This window comes from Chelonia mydas, chromosome 4 (assembly GCF_015237465.2).
Source record: "Chelonia mydas isolate rCheMyd1 chromosome 4, rCheMyd1.pri.v2, whole genome shotgun sequence".
Lineage (NCBI taxonomy): Eukaryota > Metazoa > Chordata > Testudines > Cheloniidae > Chelonia > Chelonia mydas.
In genome coordinates this window covers 33,008,111-33,035,001 of record NC_057852.1, presented here as the reverse complement: position 1 = coordinate 33,035,001, position 26,891 = coordinate 33,008,111, and the positions used below count along the sequence as shown (strand labels likewise).

The 26,891-nt window shown below is 40.0% G+C and overlaps 1 protein-coding gene across 8 annotated transcripts in view; it reads right to left on the bottom strand.

The window, feature by feature from the left end:
* The window catches only part of SGMS2 (sphingomyelin synthase 2), a 64,062-nt gene extending 41,298 nt beyond the window's left edge, over positions 1-22,764 (bottom strand). For 2 of the 8 annotated variants that reach the window (XM_043545522.1, XM_043545521.1), the window contains exon 1: positions 8,785-9,091. The gene's annotated coding sequence lies outside the window, so the exon portion shown is untranslated. Of the gene's footprint in view, positions 1-8,784; positions 9,092-13,687; positions 13,787-22,069 lie in introns of those variants that run through there. The other 6 variants (XM_043545518.1, XM_043545517.1, XM_027833684.3 and 3 more) reach the window with 6 other exon arrangements.
* Positions 22,765-26,891: the final 4,127 nt, after the last annotated feature.

Sequence of the window (26,891 nt, the reverse complement as noted above, 5' to 3'; positions counted from 1 at the left end):
GTCTAGTCTAGAACTCATGTCTGTGAAAATAAAAAACTGTCAGACTTGACTTGAGCCAAGATCATAACAAAACATTAAGTGTGAACAAATTTGTTTACAAAATTCTCAAATATTTTCATAGATTTACTTATTACATAAAATATTTTCCAACAGTGAATATGCTCATCAGTACTCCACTTGAAAACTTTAAGAACTGCAGTACTGATGCTTGTACCCACACCTGTATAAACATATGTCTGAGAATAAACTGATGTCTTAAGAGAACTGTTTAGGAATTGAGAGAAATTCCTTGATACCCTGCCTGTTCAGCTGTTGCACCCAAACTAAAGCTCAGTAGGAGACTTAAGATTGGATTGCAATGGTACAGTTTCCCTGGAATGAAACAATGGTTTTCTTCAGAATAGAGGATTGTTTTTCAGTGCTCCTTTCCTTAATGAAGGCCCAGTCCAGCAGCTACTGAAGTCAATGGAAAGATTCCTGTTGATTTTAGTGGGACTGAGCTCTTATGAAGCCAGAACAGCACTATCCATAAATGGATATAGTCTTTGAACTTGACCCTGCATTTATTGTGCATTTCGGAATAATGAGAAGTTCTGACATGCACACAGATGCAGAACCTGATTATCATGGGTACACTCTTAAAAAGAGTTATTTCACTGTGAAACATGACTTTGCAAAAAAGGCAGTTGGAATTCTACATTTGTCCCTCAAGGATTCCCAGAACAAATGCTGTCAGTTTATAGAAGTTGGATAATTTCTTTCCCTGCTCCCTCCCCTCGGCTCCCATCTAGTTTTATATCTCAATCTGGGATTCAGTCTAGCTGGGTTCTTTCGTTCTTATGCATCATCACTAGTAGTAGCTCTGTAGCACTGGGTAGTGTCTTGCAACTTGGGTGACCCTGTTATTTGGCAGCCACATCGTGCTTGCCCATGTTCCAGCTGTGATCTTCCTTCTTACACTGGGTTGTGGATAGATACTGTAGCTGCTCCTCCTGCCTACCATGGAACTCGGAGGCCCCTGTCTTCAAGCAACCAGGAGGCCTTTACGCCTCTCCCTTGTGGAGCCACCAGAGAGAAAGGGAGCAACAGGGGACAGGAACCCCCTCCCCTCCCCTCAACACCAAATATCAAAAGATTCAGTCCTTGGCAGTGGGGTTTGCACTTCTATAGACCCCACTGGGGAAGAGGCAACAGGGCTGGAAGTAATGATCACCTGCGTTCTTACATGAGCTCTGATAGTTGCAAAGGGAATAACTGTTTGGTCTCTGCCTAGTTTCCTTGTCTATAAAATAGGGACAGATCTCTACCGCCCTGCTAATGCTTCTACAGCTCTCTGAAGATGAGCAGCACTATCAATGGTAAGTGTTACTTCTCCTCATCCTTTCAGACAATGAAAAAAAGGTTAGCTTCCACAATTTGGCCAAAATCATAGGTTTATTTAGAATATCTTTTTGCATACAGAGTACTGTCTTAGAGCTTGCCAGATATTGGTAACTTTGTACCAGGGACTTTAAGGATAATAACTATGCCCTCAAAACTGCTATTAACAAAACTTTGCACTTTTGTTATCTAGCCACAAATTCTGTGGGTCATATAATAGCTACTAAAAGCATTTAATCCCACATCCTAAAGCATCTGTCCTTTACCGGGGTCAAAGGAATTTCGGTATGGTTAGATCTAAACAGAAAAATGCAATAAGTTAAATTTAAAAACTGCAGAGGCAAAGTTATGACTCAGAAACACTCAATTAACCTCTTAATCCAGACAACTTTCAATCAACGCAAAAATAAATAAGGATTCTACTGCTGTATATTCAGTAACACCACAGAGAAATATTACAGTTATCTTGCCACTCACAGAAGTGTAGATCTTCTTCACAACTAATTTTATAGACTTATGGTGGTGAGGTAGTTTTACTCTGCCTGAAAAAATTTTAAAAGGTCAAGTAGAACAAGGAATTACAGCCACAAGAAAATCCAGTAATCTTGATTTGAAATGGCTTTTGTTTTGAGGTACTGAAAAAAGTTTGTACATAATATATATATTTTGACTAAACTTCTTCCATGGATGGTACTGAGAATGGCTTTATAGGGGCTTTTCCCCCCCCCACCCTTTTCTGAAAAAAAGCGTGGAGGCTGAAGTTCGCACATGAGCAAGGTTTATCTCTAGGGGATCCAGCTAGCTGGCAAGCCTCCCTGGCATGAACTGCTGAGGAGGAATATCTGGCATAATGAGAAGAGAAAAAAAAACACTATTTTTTTAAATAAAAGGAAAAATCTCTAAATGACCAGTCCAATGGGTCCCACTTTTTATGGGGGTCTGCTGTTTTATCAACATAGTCAGGTTCTTTGACTCAGATTTTCTACCGCTGCTGCACTGGCCAGTGTCAGTGCAGTACTATATAACAAAAGATTATCCTGTGAAAAACAGAATAGTTGTCAAGGTTTCTTGGCAACCAAGGCACCACAAACGCTTGCCCAAATGTCCAATCTCTCCCTGAGCAAATAAAATGAAGAAAAACAGTGACCCAGGGGAGAAGAAATTCCATGTAAAAGGGACTGAACATTAATAAGAATATAAAACGGCCATACTGGGTGAGATCAAAGGTCCAGTAAAGCCCAGTATCCTGTCCTCTGACAATGGCCAATGGCAGGTGCCCCAAAGGGAATGGACAGACAGGTTATCATCAAGTGATCCATGCCCTGTCACCCAATCCCAGCTTCTGGCAAACAGAGGCTAGGGATACCATTCCTGCCCATCCTGGTTAATAGCCATTGATGGACCTATCTAGCTCCCTTTTGAACCCCATTATAGTATTGGCCTTCACAACACCCTCTGGCAAAGAGTTCCAGAGGTTGACAGTGCATTGCCTGAAAACAAAACAAAAAAACAAAAAACTTACTTGTGTTTGTTTTAAACCTGCTACCTATTAATTTCATTGGTGGCCCCTTGTTCTTGTATTATGAGAAGGAGTAAATAACACTTCTTTATTTACTTCCTCTATACCACTCATGATTTTATATACCTCTATCATATCTCCCCTTAGTCGACTCTTTTCCAAGCTGAAAAGTCCCAGTCTTATTAATCTCTCCTCATATGGAAGCCGTTCTATATCCCTAATCATTTTTGTTGCCCTTTTCTGAACCTTTTCCAATTCCAATCTATCTTTTTTGAGATGGGGCGACCACATCTGCACGCAGTATTCAAGGTGTGGGTGTACCACGGATTTATATAGAGGCAATATGATATTTTCTGTCTTATTATCTATCCCTTTCTTGATGCTTCCCAACATTGTTCCCTTTTTTGACTGCCGCTGCACATTGAGTGGATGATTTCAGAGAACTATCCACAATTCATAGATACTAACGTCAGAAGGAACCATTATGATCATCTAGTCTGACCTCCTGTACAACGCAGGCCACAGAATCTCACCCACCCACTCCTGCGAAAAACCTCTCACCTATGTCTAAGCTATTGATGTCCTCAAATCGTGGTTTAAAGACTTCAAGGAGCAGAGAATCCTCCAGCAAGTGACCCGTGCCCCATGCTACAGAGGAAGGCGAAAAACCTCCAGGGCTTCTTCCAATCTGCCCTGGAGGAAAATTCCTTCCCGACCCCAAATATGGCGATCAGCTAAACCCTGAGCATATGGGCAAGATTCACCAGCCAGATACTACAGAAAATTCTTTCCTGGGTAACTCAGATCACACCCCATCTAACATCCCATCACAGGCCATTAGGCCTCTTTACCATGAATATTTAAAGATCAATTACCAAAATCATGTTATCCCATCATACCATCTCCTCCATAAACTTATCGAATTTAATCTTAAAGCCAGATAGATCTTTTGCCCCCACTGCTTCCCTTGGAAGGCTATTCCAAAACTGCACTCCTCTGATGGTTAGAAACCTTCATCTAATTTCAAGTCTAAACTTCCTGGTGGCCAGTTCATATCCATTTGTTCTTGTGTCCACATTGGTACTGAGCTTAAATAATTCTTCTCCCTCTCCGGTATTTATCCCTCTGATATATTTATAGAGAGCAATCATATCTCCCCTCAGCCTTCTTTTAGTTAGGCTAAACAAGCCAAGCTCCTTGAGTCTCCTTTCATAAGACAAGTTTTCCATTCCTCGGATCATCCTAGTAGCCCTTCTCTGTACCTGTTCCAGTTTGAATTCATCCTTCTTAAACATGGGAGACCAGACCTGCACACAGTATTCCAGGTGACGTCTCACCAGTGCCTTGTATAACGGTACTAAAACCTCCTTATCCCTACTGGAAATACCTCTCCTGATGCATCCCAAGACCGCATTAGCTTTTTTCACAGCCATATCACATTGGCAGCTCATAGTCATCCTATGATCAACCAATACTCCAAGGTCCTTCTCCGTTACTTCTAATTGATGCGTACCCAGTTTATAACTAAAATTCTTGTTATTAATCCCTAAATGCATAACCTTACACTTCTCACTATTAAATTTCATCCTATTACTATTACTCCAGTTTACAACGTCATCCAGATCCTCCTGTGTGATATCCCGGTCCTTCTCTAAATTGGCAATACCTCCTAGCTTTGTATCATCCGCAAACTTTATTAGCACACTCCCACTTTTTGTGCAGAGGTCATTAATAAAAAGATTAAATAAGATTGGACCCAAAACTGATCCCTGAGGAACTCCACTGGTAACCTCCCCCTCCAGCCTGACAGTTCACCTTTCAGTAGGACCTGTTGTAGTCTCCCCTTTAACCAATTCCTTATCCACCTTTCAATTTTCATATTGATCCCCATCTTTTCCAATTTAACTAATAATTCCCCATTTGGCACGGTATCAAACGCCTTACTGAAATCTAGGTAAATTAGATCCACTGCGTTTCCTTGTCTAAAAAATCTGTTACTTTCTCAAAGAAGGCGATCAGGTTGGTTTGGCATGATCTACCTTTTGTAAAACCATGTTGTATTTTGTCCCATTTACCATTGACTTCAATGTCCTTAACTACTTTCTCCTTCAAAATTTTTTCCAAGACCTTGCATACTACAGATGTCAAACTAACAGGCCTGTAGTTACCCGGATCACTTTTCCCCCCTTTCTTAAAAATAGGAACTATGTTAGCAATTCTCCAATCATATGGTACAACTCCTGAGTTTACAGATTCATTAAAAATTCTTGCTAATGGGCTTGCAATTTTGGGTGCCAATTCCTTTAATATTCTTGGATGAAGATTATCTGGGCCTCCCGATCTAGTCCCATTAAGCTGTTTGAGTTTCGCTTCTACCTCAGATATGGGAATATCTACCTCCATATCCTCATTCCCATTTGTCATGCTACCATTATCCCTAAGATCCTCTTTAGCCTTATTAAAGACTGAGGCAAAGTATTTGTTTAGATATTGGGCCATGCCTAGATTATCCTTGACCTCCACTCCATCCTCAGTGTTTAGCGGTCCCACTTCTTCTTTCTTTGTTTTCTTCTTATTTATATGGCAATAGAACCTTTTACTATTGGTTTTAATTCCCTTTGCAAGGTCCAACTCTACTTGACTTTTAGCCTGTCTCATTTTATCCCTACATGTTCTGACCTCAATAAGGTAGCTTTCCTTGCTGATCCCTCCCATCTTCCACTCCCTGTATGCTTTCTGCTTTTTCTTAATCACCTCTCTGAGATGCTTGCTCATCCAGCTTGGTCTACAACTCCTGCCTATGAATTTTTCCCCCTTTCTTGGGATGCAGGCTTCCGATAGCTTCTGCAGCTTTGATTTAAAGTAATCCCAGGCCTCCTCTACCTTTAGATCCATAAATTCTTCAGTCCAATCCACTTCCTTAACTAATTTCCTTAATTTTTGAAAGTCAGCCCTTTTGAAATAAAAAATCCTAGTTGCAGATTTATTTTTGTTAATCCTTCTGTTCAGTTTGAACTGAATTAGCTCATGATCACTTGAACCAAGATTATCCCCTACAACCATTTCTTCTATGAGGTCCTTGTTACTCACCAAAACCAAATCTAAAATGGCATCCCCTCTAGTCAGTTCAGCAACTACTTGATGAAGGAATCCATCAGCTATCACATCTAGGAAAATCTGAGCCCTAGCACTCGTCCTCCAGTCAATATCTGGGAAGTTAAAGTCTCCCATGATCATGCAGTTTCCATTAGTATTTACTTTATTAAAAACATTAAAAAGGGCTCTATCCATATCCAAATTAGATCCCAGCGGTCTATAGCACACCCCAAGCACTATCCCAGGAGAGGCTCTAATAGTTTTCTTCCCCAATTTAATTTTTGCCCAGACGGACTCTGTCTTCTCCATTCCATCGCTTCTTATTTCTTTGCATTCTACCTCATCGTTGATATACAATGCTACTCCACCACCTTTACCTTTATTTTGGTCTTTCCTAAACAGCACATACCCTTCAATACCTGTAGTCCAGTCATGACTACTGTTCCACCATGTTTCTGTTATCCCTATAATGTCTGGTTTCACTTCCTGCACCAGTAGCTCTAGTTCCTCCATTTTGTTACCTAGGCTCCTTGCATTGGTGTACAAACATCTTAATTTTTGCTGTTTGGCCTCGCTCACATTCTGTACCCTATTAGGCACGGTCATTCTACAGCCAGTATAACCTATTAGACTGGTATCCACACTGCCCTTCCTCCTTATATACACATTCTCCTACCCACGGCTGTATCCTTTCTTACTTCATTTTCTTTCCTCTCAATGCTAAAATCTGGCGTGGAGATTACCTGGACATCTCCCAACCATCTCCCCCAAATTCCTAGTTTAAAGCTCTCTTAATCAGTTGTGCCAGCCTCCATCCTAGAAGTCTATTTCCTTCACAATGACTCCAAGATCTCTTTCTTGAGTGGTAACAGCTAATTTAGACCCCATCATTGTATATGTATAGTTAGGATTATGTTTTCCAATGTGCATTACTTTGCATTTATCAACTTTAAATTTCATCTGCCATTTTGTTGCCCAGTCACCCAGTTTTGTGAGATCCTTTTGTAGCTCTTCGCAGTCTGCCTGGGACTTAACTATCTTGAGTAGTTTTGTATCATTTGCAAATTTTGCCATCTCACTGTTTAATAAATGATCTGGAAAAAGGGGTAATGTGTTAAATAGGACTGGGCCCAGTACAGATCCCTGGGGGACACCACTATTTACCTCTCTCCATTCTGAAAACTGACCATTTATTCCTACCCTTTGTTTCCTATCTTTTAACCAGTTATCAATCCATAAGAGAACCTTCCCTTTTGTCTCATGACTGCTTATTTTGCCTAAAAGCCTTTGGTGAGGGACCTTGTCAAAGGCTTTCTGAGACTCTAAATACACTATATCCACTGGATCTCCTTCGTGCGCATGCTTGTTGACCCCGTCAAAGAATTCTAGTAGATTGGTAAGGCATGATTTCCTTTTACAAAAAGCATGTTGACTATTTTCCAACAAATTATGTGTCTGACAATTTTGTTCTTTACAATGGTTTCAACCAATTTGCCTGGTACTGAAGTGAGGCTTACTGGCCTGTAGTTGCCAGGGTCACATCTGGAGCCCTTTTTATAAATTAGCTTCACATTAGCTATCCTTCAGTCATTTGGTACAGAAGCTGATTTAAATGATAGGTTACAGATGACAGTTAGTAGTCCTGCAATTTCATATTTGAGTTCCTTCAGAACTCTTGGGTGAATACCATCAGGTCCTGGAGACTTATTACTGTTTAGTTTATCAATTTATTCCAAAACCTCCACTAATGACACCTCAATTTGGGACAGTTCCTTAGATCTGTCACCCAAAAAGAATGGCTCAGGTTTGGGAATCTCCCTCACATCCTCAACAGTGAAGACTGATGCAAAGAATTCATTTAGTTTCTCCACAATGGCCTTATTGTCTTTGAGTGCCCCTTTAGCATCTCGATCGTCCAGTGGCCCCACTGGTTGTTTAGCAGGCTTTCTGCTTCTGATGTATTTAAAAATATTTTGCTATTATTGGAGCATTTGGCTAGCTGTTCTTCAAATTCTTTTTTGGTCTTTCTAATGATATTTTTACACTTCATTTGCCAGAGTTTATGCTCTTTTCTATTTTCCTCATTAGGATTTATCTTCCACATTTTAAAAGGATGCCTTTTTGCCTCTCACTGCTTCTTTTACTTCGTTGTTTAACCACAGTGGCTCTTTTTTGGCTCTCTTACTATGTTTTTTTCAATTGGGGTATACATTTAAGTTGAGCCTCTATTATGGTGTCTTTAAAAAGTTTCCACGCAGCTTGCAGGGATTTTACTTCCACGTTAAAGTTGTCACATACAACACTTGCTCTCTTCTTTCCAATTCAAAATCTTTTCCCTCGTTGCAGAGGGGTAAAGGTTGAAACAGAGAGCCTCAGAATGTAAAGAGAGAGTAAGAGTTTAGTCACCATGTCTAAAGGGTGGAGACTGCATTGAGTAAAGTGCCTCTGCTATAGGGTGCGTCAATGGGCAGTTAATAAAAAAAAAAAAAAGGAAGTCATGCACTTCCTGATAACAGTTCACTCTGTGCATGAGACGTCCTGAAAATATGCAGTGTAGTTATAGCTGTGTTGGTCCCAGGATAGAAGAGAGATAAGGTGGGTGAGGTAACACTCTGTATTTAGCTGTATGCTCAGAGTACTTTTCCCGGACCTGAACAAGAGTTCTGTGTGGCTCGAAAGCTTGCCTCTCTCACCAACAGAAACTGGTCCAATAAAATATATTACCTCACCCACTGTCTCTCATCCTGAAAATATTTCAGTAAAAAAATATTTCAATAAAAGCTACTCACCTAAAACTTCAAGAGTGATGGACAAAGAATGAATATGTAGCCTCTTTGATCCCAAAAGAGTCCAAAGTGCTTCAACAGCAGGGTCCATCTTTTGCACCACTGGAATCACTTTGCCTACCAGTTGACGCACACTTCACCTCTGAGGTTGAATGTGACAGCTCCAACAGTTCACAGCAACAATATACAAGGTAGGGCAAATGTAATAAATTCAAAATGGAATTTGATCAGAATATCAGGAACAACATCCATACTCTTGCAAAAAGTGTTTTTAATAGTCAAAGCCACAAATAATCAGGGCCTCCATTTCATATTTTATCTGCAAGTCAGAATCTCCAACTGCACCTCTTAGCACTATACTAAGGGCTTGTATACTAAGGTGCAAATTTAAGTGAATCAGTTACAGCAAATTAAACCCGCTGTCTGAACCCTCTCTTTCAGAAGTAAAATGGCTTAGTTTGTTTTAGCTTATTCAGTGAATTAACAGATATAGAATTGAATTCATTGGATAAAATTAAACCAAACTTAGGCCATTTCACTTCTGAACAATAGTATCCACACAAAGGTTTAAATGTGCTTTCATTAACACACTTTAAATTCACACCTTTAGTTGATTTGGCATATCCTTCCTGAGCATTACCTGTATAGAGAAGCCCTAAAGATTCCTGTTCATTATTTATTTCGAAGAGCTCCATTTACTGAGGGCAAGTCTACACTACAGCACTACATCGGCACTGATGCAACTGTGCCACTGTAGCGCATCTGGTTAAGACGCGCTATGCCGATGGAAGAACGCTCTTCCATTGGCATAATTACACCACCTTGTCGAGAAACAGAATCTATGTCGGTGGGAGAGCATCTCCTGCCAATGTAGCAAGGGTGCTTACAGCATGAAACTTGTGTTGCTTGGGGGAGGGGCGGCTTTTTCATAATCCTGAGTGAAAAATTATGTCAACTTAGGCTGTTGTGTACACCTGCCCCGAATCATTAAGTCCATTCTCCATTACTAAAGAGTACAGCAGTAGGAATATACTACCGACTACCTGACCAGGATGCGGTGGTGATTGTGAAATGCTCAGAGAGACTGGAGAGGCTACAAAGGCAAAAAATGCAATAATAATGGGGATTTATACTATCCTCCTATTGAGTAGGTATGTGTCACCTCAGAAAGGGATGCAGAGATAAAATTTGTAAACAACTGCTTCTTGGACCAGCTTTTCCTGAAACCCACAAGGGGAGAGACAATTCGTACGTTCTTAGGAAGATCTTTGGAGGTCTTTCATCCAAGTACTAAGTCATCACCATGTGCCTTAGTTAGTAAGATTTAAGGCATCACTGCTGATCTCAATCAAGAGAATGAAGGGCTGGATACTTGAGAATGCCACATTCAAATGGCACTGACACAGGAAAATAAGTTTCCCTCCTCTCAAAAGCCACCCCATAGCTACTACTGCCACTCCCCACTATGTCTGACCCGCTACCAATGCATGTTACTTCACTCCATATCTTTTTGAAAGTGATGCCAGAGCTTCATGAAGCAGTGTGCAGAAGTGACTGCTCATAAGTCTATCTTAACTACCATCTAATCCATGTTCTTCCTATATACATGCCTGAGTGGGAAGTAAAAAAACAAAACTTACATACAAGGAATGAACTCAAAGGCAATATAAAAGGATTCCAATAACATGCTGGTAACCATGAGAGCAAAGCTGGAGGGGTTTGTGACATCACCAGAACTTGTATGAAAACCCTTATTCAGAGTTCTTTTGTTGTGTTTCATAGATTTGGTGGGTGGTATTTTACATGAAAAAACAATTTTTTAAATTATCATAGTCAAATAGTTCTGTAAGTTCCTACTTGTTTGATTTTGGTAAGATTGCAAGTTCAAGTTTTGCTATTAACAGGAGAACAGTCTTCTCCTTTCTCTCAACCAGGTGTGAGGAATTCATTTCCTCTTTTCATTCAAACCTGTAACAATATTTCCTCCTCTCTACTGCTGCATTCCATGAAGGTGATGTTTTGGGTTTTTAAAAAAATATTTTCTTTCCCCCTTGAATGTTGGCCCTCCAATGCTGCTTCAGAGTGTGATAAAGAAACTGGGCTTAGGGAGTACAACAGAAAAGTTTCTGTTTAATCAGGACTGTTCCTGCCCTTGAATAAGGTGGGCTTATTATCTCCCCTGTCACTCAGGGATGGGGTCATTCTGGGTCTCTCAAAAAGTGGGATGTGATTCAAGAATGGACTCTCCACAAGACTGATGAATCTGCATTTCCCCCTGAAGGCGTTATCCTGGAACATCAACAGAAAAGCCCTGGAAGACTTGTTATAGAAGTGATAGGGCTTGATGACCTTTTAATGCACTAGCAGCGTCCATGGTGCATTCAGTACCCTTCAACTGTGCCCTGACTAGGGGAAGTGGCTGAGCTCTGTAATCAGGAGCATGGCTGCTGCGATGGGTTCTAGGGATTTAGATGCAACCTTCTACCGGGCATGCTGCCCTTCTGGAGTTGCCCCCTTCATGGGGATGGGGAGCTACTTGTCCCTGCAGCCAGCTTTTCCACTCCTGCCTGCTTGCCTTGTTTTCTACCTAGGATTGGGGGGAGTTTGAGGACAACAAGCAAGGTGACCCTACTGGGACTGGGCTGCTGAGACAGCGCCTGCATCTCCCATAGCAGAGTTGGTCTCTCCAAACCTGCCCAGCGTCTTTCCTGCCTGGCTGGTGAGGGGGCACTGTCCAGGCGTGGGCTCTGAGGAGGATGCTGTCCACAGAGATGGTCAAGCTTCCTAACAAGACACTTGATAAGAGGGAGGTGGAGCTGGAGACACAGACCTTTCCTTTACCCTTTTGCTAATTAACACAGTTGTCAGCATGGTCCATTGAACCAACAAAGAAGTGCTTTTAAAAATCCCTTCCCAAGTTTAATCTTGCCACACAATACAGAATTTATAACAGCAGTAACAAAAAAGATGCAGTACAGCTGTCTATCCAAGAATTAGCTGATCTGTGACAAATGGAGTTTGGGAAGAAAACGAGAGAAATGAAAAGAATATCTGTAATATTGATTAAACATATTAGTCATGACTGACATGAAAAGGAGATGACTGGTGCACACAAGTAAAATTTTTCTGTCCACAACTAAAAGCAAAATTATAGGTCTCAATTTACGGAGCCACATCATTACACAGAGGCATCACGACAAATACAGTCCCCTGCCATTTACAAGATGTTGGCCTTTTTGATGAAATAACAAATGAACAAACTTCTGGAATGACATTTTACTTGAAGAGGGACTTTCACACTGACAGTTTCTATATCTGAAGAAATATCGTAAGTACTCATCTTCTGTACTCTACTTACAGCATCACAACTGTGTTAACAATTGCAAGAGCTCCCTAGCTGGTAGGTCAACTTTTCCTTCAGCTTGATACCCCAGTGAAGTCAAACTTGTGTTTATGTCTTCATAAGACAGTCTGTTGTTCTGGAAAGACTTGTGATACCAAAAGACCAGCTTTATGACTCGAGTGTAGGATGAAATAAGATTAGGATGAATCTGTGCAAAACACACTACTGTTTAATCTGTTGACCCCAGATGGGTACAGCTATGTAAACAGAGGAGTGCAGCACATGGCCCTCGTTCCCCTCAAGAGCTTCCAGCCCAACTCCCAGATTCACCCCGCACATGAGCAATAATTCAAATATATTCAGTGGTGAAGGAGTAAAATACAAAATTAGCTTCCAACTAACCAATATATTAAAAAATGTCATGTATAACGACAGCATTTGAAAGGCAGGTGGATTTTTGTATGCTTAAATGTTCCCTTTAGCATGAGAGAACTATGATATTTTAGTATGTCCATATATTCAAATTGAAAGGCTACAGAAACCTGTTACAAAAAATATCCATGCTGCAATGCAAGTTAATTTCCTAAAATTGCTGATTACTCTATGCTTGTTTATAAAGTCTTACAACCATAGTAGTATAAACCAGCTGTAATCTGACAGATTACTCTATTCCTTGCAAAACATCTTCTCAACATTGGGAAGGGCCTAAATGTTAGAGGAAAATTTTCCTACGGAATTTTCAAATAGAAGTGTGATCATTTCAAAACTAGTATTACTACTGTAGCTGAAAGGGATAAGCAAACAACAAAAGTTTCTCTATTTAATCTTGTTTATTTAGTTTGTACATTTGACAGCACTTTGCATGAAATCTACGTATAGTACCACATCAAAAACTAAATGGTTCTTAGTATGCCATCTTAATTTTAATTAGTGTAATTTAAACCAATTCTTATTCTGATTCTAGATTTTAGTAATACTGATTGCAGCCTACAAGCAAAAGTTTAAGAACTGCTGATATAGTCAGTCTGATAGCCCGTTTCCTCTGTTCAGAGGGGTCTTTCATACAAAAGGGAGGTGAAAAAAAAACATTGAGCAGGAAGAAGTTACTGTAAAACCACAAATCACTGGCAGGAGCAATCTGCATCTACTTTTAACTCATTTAAAAAAATTGAGTAGATTTCAAGCTAATGTTCTCTCTTTAATATTAAAACTAAATTACCAGTTTTAAAGATAACCATGATTGTAACTCAGAACAGTGTGCTTGCAGGTCAAAGATATTTGACATGAAACCTCAAATGAAGTTGAATAAATTGACTTTTTTTTAAGTTGGATGCACCTTATAAAATAGCAGCAGAAATGGAAAAAGACTTATTATTGAGCACAACTGCCTACAAATATAGGATATAATCTCAGAGGACATCATCTTTGAAAAACACATCATACATTTTGTCAATGATTCTTCAGTAAATGGTCTTGTGACGTAATATCTAAGAGCGTCTGAGAAGCTTGAAGGAAGAAATTCCTTGAAGCAATTCATTATATTTCAAAAGGTAAGGGACTTACTTTGGGTTTGTTTGTTGTTGAGACTACAGTCTAATATGAAAGCCCAAAATCCTTCTAAAATGACCTGGAAAAATATATTTTTTATTGTTCCAAGTAATCCTGCATTAAAAACAGAAAAGCAAGCTTCAAAACAATGCGTCAGCCTTAGGCTCTTTTTCAGGCTGTGAAAAAAAGAACTGACTATTTTCCTAGCTGTGTTCTAATTTCTATCTTATTTTGAAGAAAAATACCAACATGGTAGTTACAACATCTTATTTTTCATTTGAAATCTTTTCTTAATTTTGCATCACATTGCAAAATAGTGTTATTGATTTTACTTTCCAAATCACACCCCAAAGCTCCATGCAAAGCATACATACACATAAAAACAAAACCACTCTGTGCGGACTGCAGACCCTATAGCATCTGCACTTCAGTAACTTTAACAGCGCAACTGCATCTTTATTTGGCCTTGTTACCTAATAAGCTTGTGAGAACCAAATTCAATCCTCATATACAACCCCTGTTAAAGTCAACAGAAGTTGCATGGGTATGCTGGAGGACAGGAATGGGGTCTTATGGTCACATTATGCGGTTGGATTTGAGTGCAAGCTCCTAGTGAAGTCACCAGGAACCATGCTCATGCTTCCAAAAATGGAATTTAACTTTACTCATCCACTGTCATTTACATAGCATTCTTAGGGTATGTCTACACAGCAACAGGACACCCGTGACTGGCCTGAGCCCCGTGAGCCAGAATTGGTTGGCATGGGACAAGTTTGTAGTTGCTGTGTAGAAATACCCTTAGAGTCTGATCCAATTCCCATTGAAGTCAATGGAAAGACTCCAGTGGGAACTGGATCAGGTCCTTAATACACAGCACCACAAAAGAAAAATTATACGGGCACACTTTTAAAAGTTGAAATGGTTGGTTAGAAGTAAAATCTAAATCATCAACATCCCTCAAAATGAGCCCTACAACGCTAACAAATTATCAGCAAATCTGAACATATAAGTATGAATTAAGCCAATTAAAACTGTAGCACTTCGTGTTTCTAGATGTTAAATTTAGAACTAGAAAACTTGTCTTTTAAAGTTATTTTTAATTCTTTAGAATTAAATATTTGTATGGTATAGAAATTTAAATGGGAATAATGAGAAGAGATCAAACTACATAATTGGACAATATTACATTCAGCATGTTTTTTTAGCACTGCCAAGGCAAGAATGTGGCATTCCAATTTTAACATGTTCTTTTGAGGCTGTGGTGATGGGAACACTTTGCTTCAATACAGCCTGTGTTCAGATTCAAACGGACACTGGCTGCAGCATTTGGCATCCTAATAAAGCATCTTCAAATAGCAAGTGCTGTTTCCCCATTTATGAGGTTGATGTGGGGGAGGGACAAAAGCAGCAGAAGCAAGCTGGAATTACTGTGACAGGAAATATACAGAGCCACCTACCAGGTGTTTGACTTTTATTGTGCCCTCCCTAAGTAAAAAAAAATTACCATGGGAGCATGACCTTTGTCCCTGTTGTCATTCCACTTTAACAGCTATTATGTTCCTTAAGATAATACAGGAAGTCTGTACAATTGCTCCACTACTCAGCACCATTGAACTTCAATGTAAGTAGGATCTTGGGGTGTGGGTAAGCAAACAATTTGTCACTGGTTTATGTAAATTAAATGTAACTGAAACTGTGAGAAACAATTCAGTATTCCTTGCTCTCTCTGTTAATTAATTGGTTAGCAGTGCAAGATACTTTGAATCTTAACAAAATAAATAAGTTAAGCTTTCTTAAAGCACTCAACACCTGAAAATCTGGATAAACATTTCATGTGGGAAACATATAGGAAGAGCAGGTGAACAATAAATAAAGAAAAGTATTGGCTTGATGCAAACAACTCTACCTGTATTGAAATATAGGGAAGGATGATCTTATACTTAGGTCACTAAACTGGGAGTCAGGAAATCTCAGTTCTATATTGTTGCTCCTGCCAGAGATCTCCTGTTTGACCTTGGACTAATCACTTAAACTTGTCTATCCCTAATAATACCTCCCTGATGTTGTCAGGATAAATTAGTGGTTTTGTGGTGTTCAGATACAATGGTGATATATACCAAAGAAATGTATATAAAAACAAACAACACACAAATAACCTTAAATAATATTTTGGGTATGCAAATTGCTTTTAGTTTTGAGGGAACACAGCTTCACACTATGGCCTAAAATGTATTCTACTTTCAGGCTTTCTATACCTAGTTAGTTCAGCAATAGCAGAAAAATCAGACATCAACACCAAGATGATGATGTATGTAGATACGTTTACAAATTACCAATTTTGGAAAGCAAAGGGGTCAAATTTAAAGTGTTCCAATAGCAACAAGATGTTATATCTTACCTAGAAATAAGGTATCACTGAACTACACTGGATGAAAGGAGTTTTTTCCACTTGAAAATTACTAGAATTTGTAAAATAACCTTTTACCATTTTCAGCAGTGATACATTGGCACATTGATGGGAATGACAACTGCCCCATTAACTTGGGGTTAGCTACCTTTGTCTAGGCAAGTTCCTTCTGACATCTATCACTCATTCAGTTAATCAGAAAATAATTCTGAACTGTTTCAGGCAGTTTTGCACAAATGCAATGAAAACAGAGTGATCTGAGATTAGATCATGGATTGAGAAATAAATTTACTTTGGCTATGTCTACACTGCAATATAAGACCAGGGTTAATGGAACTCGAGTCAGCTGACCCTTGTTAGGGAATCCGGGGGCTTGAGCATCTACATTGTATTTTAACCCTATTTTAAGAGACTTTTCTAATCTATGCTCAAACCTAGGGCTCTGGTGTCCACTCTGCAGTGCACAAACCTGAGTCAAAGTAACCATATCCCAGAGTCCATAGCACCCCCTACCACTGAAATGTGGATGCTCTAGCACTAGGACCATGGTGCACTGTGGAAAAACTTTGCTGCCCACCATGCGCATTACCAAGAAGCAGCTCATTTTGCAAAATGCTTGATCGGTTTGCTCTCCATTGGAAACCCAGGAGGCTCTCCAACAGATTGCAGATTGGTGATCAGAAGAAAATGGGTTAATGCTGAACTGAGCTGCTCACAGAAGTGCCCTTAATCAGAATAAGTCTGAACATATGAGGATCTGATTATGTGGAGACTGAAAGACTGATGAGGACTTGAGTGGAGAGGGAGACTGACTTAGCGATACATGGGTAAAACAGAGTAGCAATATTCTGTTATTTGTGTTACACTAGTGTCCAGAGGCCTCATTCAGGGTTGAGGTTCCATTATGTGGGGCACTGTACGAATATTAAAAAACAGTTCCATGCCACAAAGAGATTACAATCTAAATAGGTACAAGATGCAACAGGTGCATAGCAGGGAGTAGGTAGGAACAAGGGCAACAGTTCCAGGAATGCAAAACTGCACATATTAGTTAAGTGTACACTTTGGAAGTTTTATAGTTCACCTGAGAGGGATTCATTAACTTCTCTTTTTTACCAATTTTTTAAAAAAAATATCCTAGTTGGGAGGGCCTTGACATTCACATGTGCTTTAAGATAGCCTCTTGTCAATTTCAACGGCTCAGCTGGCCAGAGTGAAGACTATGTAGACACCTGAACAATCACTTTTTTTCAATAAAGTGCCTGGGACAGGCCCTGAGAACTGTGACCTCTCCCATGTTCATGGCCACATGGGTCACCATACCTGGTAAAGGCCGTTTCACTAAAACTAGATTGAAATAATTACTGTACTAGCAAGAAAGCATGGCAGTAGCTCTATCGTATCTTGCCTGGTGATAAAAAAGGGGCATGTAGTGATCATACCTACACTTTTGCAAAAAGGGAAAATCAAATACAAGGAATCCCGAAAACTCAAAATTGTCATGGGTCCTAAAATTGCTGAACTAAAAAACAAAACAAGAAAAACCCCTTGCAAACAAAATGTAGCATTATCAGGATTTCTCTAAGAAAACCGCCCTTTGGGAATTTTTAAAAACTGAATATATTTTCATCATTGATACTGGGGGACTGTTCTGCAAGCCAACAGCACATACTATAAAAACTACGGAGAGGATCTATTCATTACTTTGTATCTAGTGTGAGGGGGCAGGGTCAGGCAGGAATCTGTCAAGACCACAGGCATCCCCAGGGTGAGAAGCCATAATGAATGACTGCACGGCCCTCCACCCCTTGAGGCTCAGAAGTACTTTGAGCATCCTAGAACCTTTGGCAATACAAATATCCATCTTCCAACAAAATTAATACAAAAGGACTTACTAATGAACTTGGGTAAAAGACATTATATTTCACTACAATGAGGCTTAATTCCACTGAGCTTTGTAACAGTGACCATAAGTATTTGTTAATATAGGTATTTCCCCCCCACCCCATCCCCGCACATTAGCTACACTATTTTCTATTAGTGTGAATGTTACACATACTAACAATCTGTAACAGTGATAGTGCAAACAAAGATATGCTGGGACAGTGGGGCCTGTTGTCATTAAAATATCATAGCATCTGCTGGAACAGTAATGCCCAGTATGGTTAAGCAGTTCTCTCAGCAGATACAGATCCGAGAAGACAGTAGTATCTGTGTTACATAAACTTTCCCATCAATGCCTGTTTTAGCTCCTAAAGTCTCACAGGATCATCTGGGACAGTAGTGTTCATGGTACAATAATTCTCCCAGCAGACACAGATCTATGAAGACAGTAGTGTCTGTTATATTAATCTTTCCAGCATCTCTTAGGAGTACTGTAGTATTGTATCCATGCTAAATAAAGTGTCATACCATATGCATTGTCTATCCTGTTTTAATATTGTGAAACTATCTTGTGAGCTGATAGCCTATAGAAGTATAAATTAAACAAAAATATGTATTGGTTACTAATAATTTCAGCTTCACAGTAAAGTCTTGTATTAGATAAGAAAATTTAGAAGAATAATATTCCAGAACACTGTTCCTTAAGAAAAATCCTGACTTGTGTCAATAAATAGGAAGAATCTAAAAATATAATTGTTTCCTACTTTTTTCTGTTTGTGTACTTTATGTATGTTTCACAGCACAGATAATGAAAACAGATTAGTCACTTCCTTTGTACAGAAATTACTTGGCAAAATAGAATAAAGTTCTAGGAATAAAAATTAGGTTTGTATTTGTGGACCCAATCCTGTACTTCCTTCTCAGGTAACTGAACTTGACTTTTGTCCAAGTTTATACTAGCCAAGACAACAGGCTCCTTACAAGGTGTGACTATATAGTTTTAATGCCCAAGGGTGTCAATTGCCTCATAATAACCATAGCCTATTAACAGGTCTTCCTATTGTAAGAGAACATTATTGACGGGGAAATGGTTTTATGTTCACAGATATCAAAGCTGAGAGTTTAGGTATTGTTTAACCTTTGCACTTTGAGGAGGCAAACAGCTGGTGGTATGGTAGATCATCATCTGTGATATATCAGTGTACATTGTCAAAGCAAACTCCTCCTAAAAACTCATGACATTTGCAAACCTAAGTGTAAGTGTGTGGCCTCACAGATTGCCTCTAAATAGATCTATTTAGACAAAAAATGTTACAAATTACAGTGTTCCTGGTGTATAATTTGGGTCTCCAGAGAAATATTCTGTTCTGTGACTGACAAGAGAACAGTCTTTCGGGAAACTGTGTTCATGAAAGCTCATGCTCAAATAAATTGGTTAGTCTCTAAGGTGCCACTAGTACTCCTTTTCTTTTTGCAAATACAGACTAACACGGCTGCTACTCTGAAACCTGTGTTCACATGATTGTCTGCTGTTAAATTTTTCTTAATACAGGCACTTTTAAAATCTAGGCATCTGGCAAAATTCAGAAAAGAAATAATTTCTGTGAAAGTATATTGATACATAATTACTGTGCCCAATCAGCAATCATTTTGCACACAGAACTCCCCTTGAAGTCAATGGAAAATTTCAGTCAGTGGGGATTGATAACAGGGTGAGTCCTAAAATGGTGCATAAGTGATTTTATATAAATTATTGTTTTTTCAGGAGAGCAAACAAAATGACAGGAGATGCTGATGGAGAACACAGCGTATGCAGAAATCCAAACTGGCAATGCAGAATGTAATTTCAAAGTCTTGTAATGAGGGCCACAGTAGAATTACATTGTTGAATCTAAATACCTTGGTTGACATTCCATTCTCAGTAGTGCTGGTGGAAACAAGGATTAACTCCATTGTAGACAATTGTTATCAGTGCAACCTAAACCAGCATTTGGCCCTTAATTGTGACAACTAGCCTGTTTGTAAGGTTAAAAAAAAATATGTTAATCAGAAGGAAGTTTTTGGCCTGGAAAGGGACATTTGCAAGTCAACTCCTCAACCAAAGCTCAAAAATAGGAGTTCTTTCAGAAAGCTTGTGAAAACTCAAGTTGCGTATAGACTAACTCAAACATTTTTATTTTGAAATGTTACTGAGTGTCACAGTCCTGTTTTCCAGTCATACTTTTTCCTCTCATATTCATTCTGTGCGCTAACTACTGTCCTCTGTGCTGTGTGAGCTCATTTGGAAGATTGGTTTTCTTAGTTGGTTACTAAATAAAGAGTATCACTATCTAGAGACCATCATACTCCCTAGATGCCCACCAGGACAAGTCTGGAAGACTTGGTTGTTTCTTCATTCTGCAATTCTTGGGTCAACATCATAAAACTTATCGAATACAGTTGGGAAAAGCCCCATCTCCATTAAAATGTTATGGGTATTTCCCCAAATGCCATCGCTTACTGAGCCTACTTTGTATGGAACATTTTTAAAATGTCCTTGGGAAGAACACAAACATCTCCATATATTTCTTAGGTATCAAAGGTCTTGCCCAACAGCACTAAGGACCCTATACCATGCCCGCTGTAACCAATGGAAAGGAAAGACTCCCATTGACTTTAATGGGCAATGGATCAGGTTCTAGATCTGCTTTTATTTAACTTACATATCTAAACCCTATCCTAATTTTATAAAGGTAAATGAAATTAAAAGTTACACAGGTAACATAATTTATTCCTAAAAAAATACACTAAAATAATCTCTCAAATAACAGCACCTCTAAACACCATAACTACACTATAATGCCTAATACCTAGCTCTTATACAGAGCTACCATCCTCTATAAATACAAGATCCAAAGAGGGAGAATGAAAACACATAATACTTTCTATCAGGACAATGTATCATTCTTTAATTTAACCCAAATATGAGGACTACATTTTAATTTAAATGCGACCACTAATGCTACTGTAGGTCCCAATCCAGCAAATTTTAAGTACTTGGTTAACTTTACACCGGTAGTAGTCCCACTGAGATATCATTACAATATTAACATTTCAGATTTATAAATACCTATTTATAGGGTTATCATCTGATAGGAAACTTTCATTCAAACAAAACTTGACAGACATTTTTAGAATAGAATTTTCTTTCCCATGTCAAAAACAAACTGTTCACTGGTTCTTGAGTCCTGAATATAAAAAAAGTTGGCTGGCTTGAGAAGTTTGGGTTGTTTTATTTGATTTTATAAAGCTCAAAGCATTAAGACAGTTTCATTTGCAAAAAAAAGTTGAAAAGCACGAGTCCATAGTACGATCTAATCACCTGGGTTTTGGGAAGAAAAAAAAAAGTTACCATGATTCTGCATTTCAATCAGTTACTCCTGTGCTGTAACTACATTTCATAAGGATTTTTAAGTTTTATTTTACTCTGCAAAAGGTGCATCTTAAGTATGCATTAATCTAATGAATCTAGAAGGTAAGTTCATAAAGATTTATAGCCAGACTCTGCTCCCACTGAAGCCAATGGCAAGACTCCAATCAGCATCAATAGGAGCAAGAAACTGACTTTTACAAAGCCACTGTGGTCTAGAATGTACAAACATTTTAAAAAGTTCAAACATTTAAAAGTTCTTACAAACCATTGCTCAAATATGCACGTAGCACAGCTCCAGAGGGTCCCATTATAACTCTTGGGTAACGAATGTACATTTTAAAAGATACATAAATATGTTCCCCACATTAAATAGATATTTACAAGACAAACAAAGCAGCCTATGCACCTGATGAAGTGAGCTGTAGCTCACAAAAGCTTATGCTCAAATAAATTTGTTAGTCTCTAAGGTGCCACAAGTACTCCTGTTCTTTTTGCGGATACAGACTAACACGGCTGCTACTCTGAAAGCAGCCTATAGTATCACTCATACACTTTCTTTAACAGGGGGAAAATAATGTAACAGTTTTTTTTTTTAAAGTAAAAATTATTTGGCAGAGGCAAACGCAGGGAAGTGAACAGTCTGTAAAAGAAATTAATAAATCATGTTAGAAATGGAAGAGACCTATTAGATTACCTTGCCAATGCAGGATTGCTCTCTACAGTTGCATTTCTAGTACTCTGTCCATCTAGTTTTGGATATCTTATGTGAAATACTCAGGCTGTCGTGGTACACGTCGGTAACAAGCCACATTCCAGCATTCCCATCCTTACTCTGCAGAATACAAAGTTGTATTGATTTGTGTCATTCAACATACCCACTTAGTTGTATATGGAAACACTGGAGCTGAAGGTAGTTCCTCCTCCAAAGGCAGCAGGGAAGTCTCCTTTGCAGCCTCAGGACTCTTTGACATTTGGGCTTTGCAGCTCTTTATGGCCAAAGACACAGACACTCCCACTTCTGGGGTGGTAGCTGAAGCAAAAAGCAGCTAGAAAAGTTTGCCCACACCTTTATCTTCCCCTGCAATTCTCTTCTCTCACTGCTTCTTACTCCTCTTCTCCTTCCTGGCAACAGGGACTGGCCTTAAGGACGATGGGGAGGGCGACACTTCTTAGTAAGGTTTCCTTGAAATGATTGCCAGATCCGTATGCACCGTTACCTCAGCATTGCTACAGCTGGAGAAGCTCTCCTGATAGAGGGCGGCTCCAGGCAGAAGGGAGGGCGGGGGTAAACTCGAGGCAGCTTTCTCTGCGTGCTACTGCTGTGTTTACACTCAGTTTCATGCTCTTTGCTTCCCCCCCGCGAGCCTGGATCTTGCCTGACATCATTAATTCTCTTACACACTCCCGCCCACTCCATTTCCAAACAGTGACTCACCCCAGTGCTGCTGCTATTCAAAGGCAAGGCTAGAAAAACTGGTAACACCGGTAAAGAAACCCCCCCCACTAAAGGTGGAGAGAGAGCTTGGCACTGAAATAAGGAATGAGTTTGCTCAGTGCCTGCCTGCTTACTTGCTACTGTTGTTACAAGCACTTGAGGTAGAGAGCTGTCAGGCAGGGAAAATGTGAATGGGTGAAATTGCATTTCTCTGACTCAAAACGCACCGCAAAGCTCTTCCGAACGTGTATAAGCTGCCTTAAAATTAATACCCAAACAAATGAGCTCAGTGTGTGAGCTTCTGGCAGACCTCCTTGCTTTCTCCCTATGCTGAAGTCCACTCCCTATCCTAACCCTCCATGCCCACGTCCTCTCCTGATTAAAACAGTTTTCTTCCAGGAGACATCTAAACCCTCCCCCTCAAAGCCATATTCAACTGGCTGACAAAAATACATATATATTAAAAAAAATCCAAACCACAGAATATCCAAGACTACAGAACCATAACAAGATGTGTGTTAAACTTCATTGCTCAGTCACATTGGCCCTGATCCTGCAGAGGTGCTTAACTTTAGGCATGTGAAAAGTTCCACTGACCTCCAAGAGACTGTCCATGTGTGCAAAGTTAAGCTCATGCCTGTTTGCAAAATTGAAGCCACAGACTCTTTGGGAGAGGCACCTGAGGATAAAATTTCAAAAGTGCTAACGTGACTAGTGAACCTAAATTCCATTTTCAAAAGGGAGTCCAACACTCACTTAAAGTCATTGGGACTTAGGCACTTTTTAAAGTTTCACCTGGGGCAGCTTTATCTTGGGTCCATGCTGTGGGTGCAACTGTACCCACAGAAATCAGGCCTGGATTAACAATGTGCACTTGTACAGGGCCCCTAGCTCAGGTTTAGCCCATGTCTTCTTACTATTTGTGGTCTTATCTACAGTAGCATTTTTCTTAAAATGTCCTGTGATTGCACTAGCAGTAGTAGCAACAGCGGAAATGCTAGTATACACAGGTCGCTGGTGGCCATCAAAGTTGTAAGTACTGCATCTTCTAGAGTCAGAGCTAGTGTGGGCAGCACTGGATGAGAATGCTTTATGCAATGGCAACTGATCTATACTAATGCTCCTCTTGGTGCTATCACTAATAGATATGCAGAAATATTCCTGCAACAGTGAGAAATACGTCTATACTTCCATCTGTAAAGTGCAAAATGGTCTTTTGGTGCTGTAAAAATGATCTATTATTTTTACAGCATCCAAAAGTTTGTTAGTTCCTTTACAGGAGTGGAACAATCAAAACAAATGAGATTTAAATGTAACAAATTGAGGTTACAGGGACAAACCATCCTGATGTGTAGAAAGAATAGTAAATATGGCAGGCGACCAACTTGGCTGAACAGTGAAATCCTTGCTGATCTTAAACACAAAAAAGAAGCTTACAAGAAGTGGAAGATTGGACAAAAGACCAGGGAAGAGTATAAAAATATTGCTCAGGCATGCAGGAGTGAAATCAGGAAGGCCAAATCACACTTGGAGTTGCAACTAGCAAGAGATGTTAAGAGTAACAAGAAGGGTTTCTTCAGGTATGTTAGCAACAAGAAGAAAGTCAAGGAAAGTGTGGGCCCCTTACTGAATGAGGGAGGCAACCTAGTGACAGAGGATGTGGAAAAAGCTAATGTACTCAAAACTATTTTGCCTCTGTCTTCACGAACTAGGTCAGCTCCCAGACTACTGCACTGGGCAGCACAGCATGGGGAGGAGGTGACCAGCCCTCTGTGGAGAAAGAAGTGGTTGGGGACTATTTAGAAAAGCTGGACGAGCACAAGTCCATGGGGCCAGATGCGCTGCATCCGAGAGTGCTAAAGGAATTGGCGGATGTGATTGCAGAGCCATTGGCCATTATCTTTGAAAACTCATGGCAATCAGGGGAGGTCCCGGATGACTGGAAAAAGGCTAATGTAGTGCCCACCTTTAAAAAAGAGAAGGAGGAGGATCCTGGGAACTACAGGTCAGTCAGCCTCACCTCAGTCCCTGGAAAAATCATGGAGCAGGTCCTCAAGTAATCAATTCTGAAGCACTTAGAGGAGGGGAAAGTGATCAGAAACAGTCAGCATGGATTCACCAAGGGCAAGTCATGCCTGATTAATCTAATTGCCTTCTATGACGAGATAACTGGCTCTGTGGATGCAGGGAAAGCAGTGGACGTGTTGTTCCTTGACTTTAGCAAAGCTTTAGACACAGTCTCCCACAGTATTCTTGCCAGCAAGTTAAAGAAGTATGGGCTGGATGAGCGGACTATAAGGTGGACAGAAAGCTGGCTAGATTGTCGGGCTCAATGGGTAGTGATCAATGGCTCCATGTCTAGTTGGCAGCCAGTATCAAGTGGAGTGCCCCAAGGGTCGGTCCTCGGGCCGGTTTTGTTCAATATCTTCATTAATGATCTGGAGGATGGCGTGGATTGCACCCTCAGCAAGTTTGCAGATGACACTAAACTGGGAGGATAGGTAGATACGCTGGAGGGTAGGGATAGGATACAGAGGGACCTAGAGAAATTAGAGGATTGGGCCAAAAGAAATCTGATGAGGTTCAACAAGGACAAGTGCAGAGTCCTGCACTTAGGATGGAAGAATCCCATGCACCGCTACAGACTAGGGACCGAATGGCTAGGCAGCAGTTCGGCACAAAAGGACCTAGGGGTTACAGTGGACGAGAAGCTGGATATGAGTCAACAGTGTCCCCTTGTTGCCAAGAAGGCCAATGGCATTTGGGATGTATAAGTAGGGGCATTGCCAGCAGATCGAGGGATGTGATCGTTCCCCTCTATTCGACATTGGTGAGGCCTCATCTGGAGTACAGTGTCCAGTTTTGGGCCCCACATAGGGGCCACTACAAGAAGGATGTGGAAAAATTGGAAAACGTCCAGCAGAGGGCAACAAAAATGATTAGGGGACTGGAACACATGACTTATGAGGAGAGGCTGAGGGAACTGCGATTGTTTAATCTGCGGAAGAGAAGAATGAGGGGGGATTTGATAGCTGCTTTCAACTACCTGAAAGGGGGTTCCAAAGAAGATGGATCTAGACTGTTCTCAGTGGTAGCAGATGACAGAACAAGGAGTAATGGTCTCAAGTTGCAGTGGGGGAAGTTTAGGTTGTATATTAGGAAAAAAATTTTCACTAGGAGGGTGGTGAAACACTGGAATTCGTTACCTAGGGAGGTGGTGGAATCTCCTTCCTTAGAAGTTTTTAAGGTCAGGCTTGACAAAGCCCTGGCTGGGATGATTTAGTTGGGGATTGGTCCTGTTTTGAGCAGGGGGATTGGACTAGATGACCTCCTGAGGTCCCTTCCAACCCTGCTATTCTATGATTCCTATGAAGGACTTAAAGCCTAAAGTCCTGATCCTACTTATGCTCAAATGTACAGGATTGGATCTTAGCTGAAGATGCGATATAATGAGAGGGTAACAAAGAATGGGTAGAGGAATGTGCCAGGAAAATAAGGGTTACAGTAGTAAGAGTTTCTTACAGTGGGCATAGAAGTACATTTAGCTTAACAAATCTGTCAAATTTTTCTTTTTAAAACTCATTTGTCTCTGATACATTTTATTATGTAAAGGAAACAAGGTGAACAGTTAATAGCCATTTTTTTTTTTTGAAAATGTTACATTTACTTTGGTTACATGTAATACCTTAGACTACTATAGCTGAAAGAGATCATCTGAGGGGAAAAAAATGTGTATCCACTGTTTTCATTTATTTATTGTGTCCATGACAGCACTTCGCTTATACCAAATTAGCGCTGAGCCATGTAGGTGGACATTTGTGTCAGTGTGGAACCCCTGAAATCACTGAGGCTCCGTGTGAGCACAAAGATCCATCCGTGCAGATCAGCTTGCAGGATCTGGGCCAGAGTTGCTTTTCTCTATTTTTTGCAGGAGTCTTTCACACAACAAGAAAGGAGAAGAAAAACATTTTAAAAATAAGTAAATAACTGTGAAGTCACAAAAATTGGCAGGGGGACTCAGGGACAGTATAGTTCTGAAACGACCATAAATTCATTACTTGAAACTAATTAGATTTTAAGC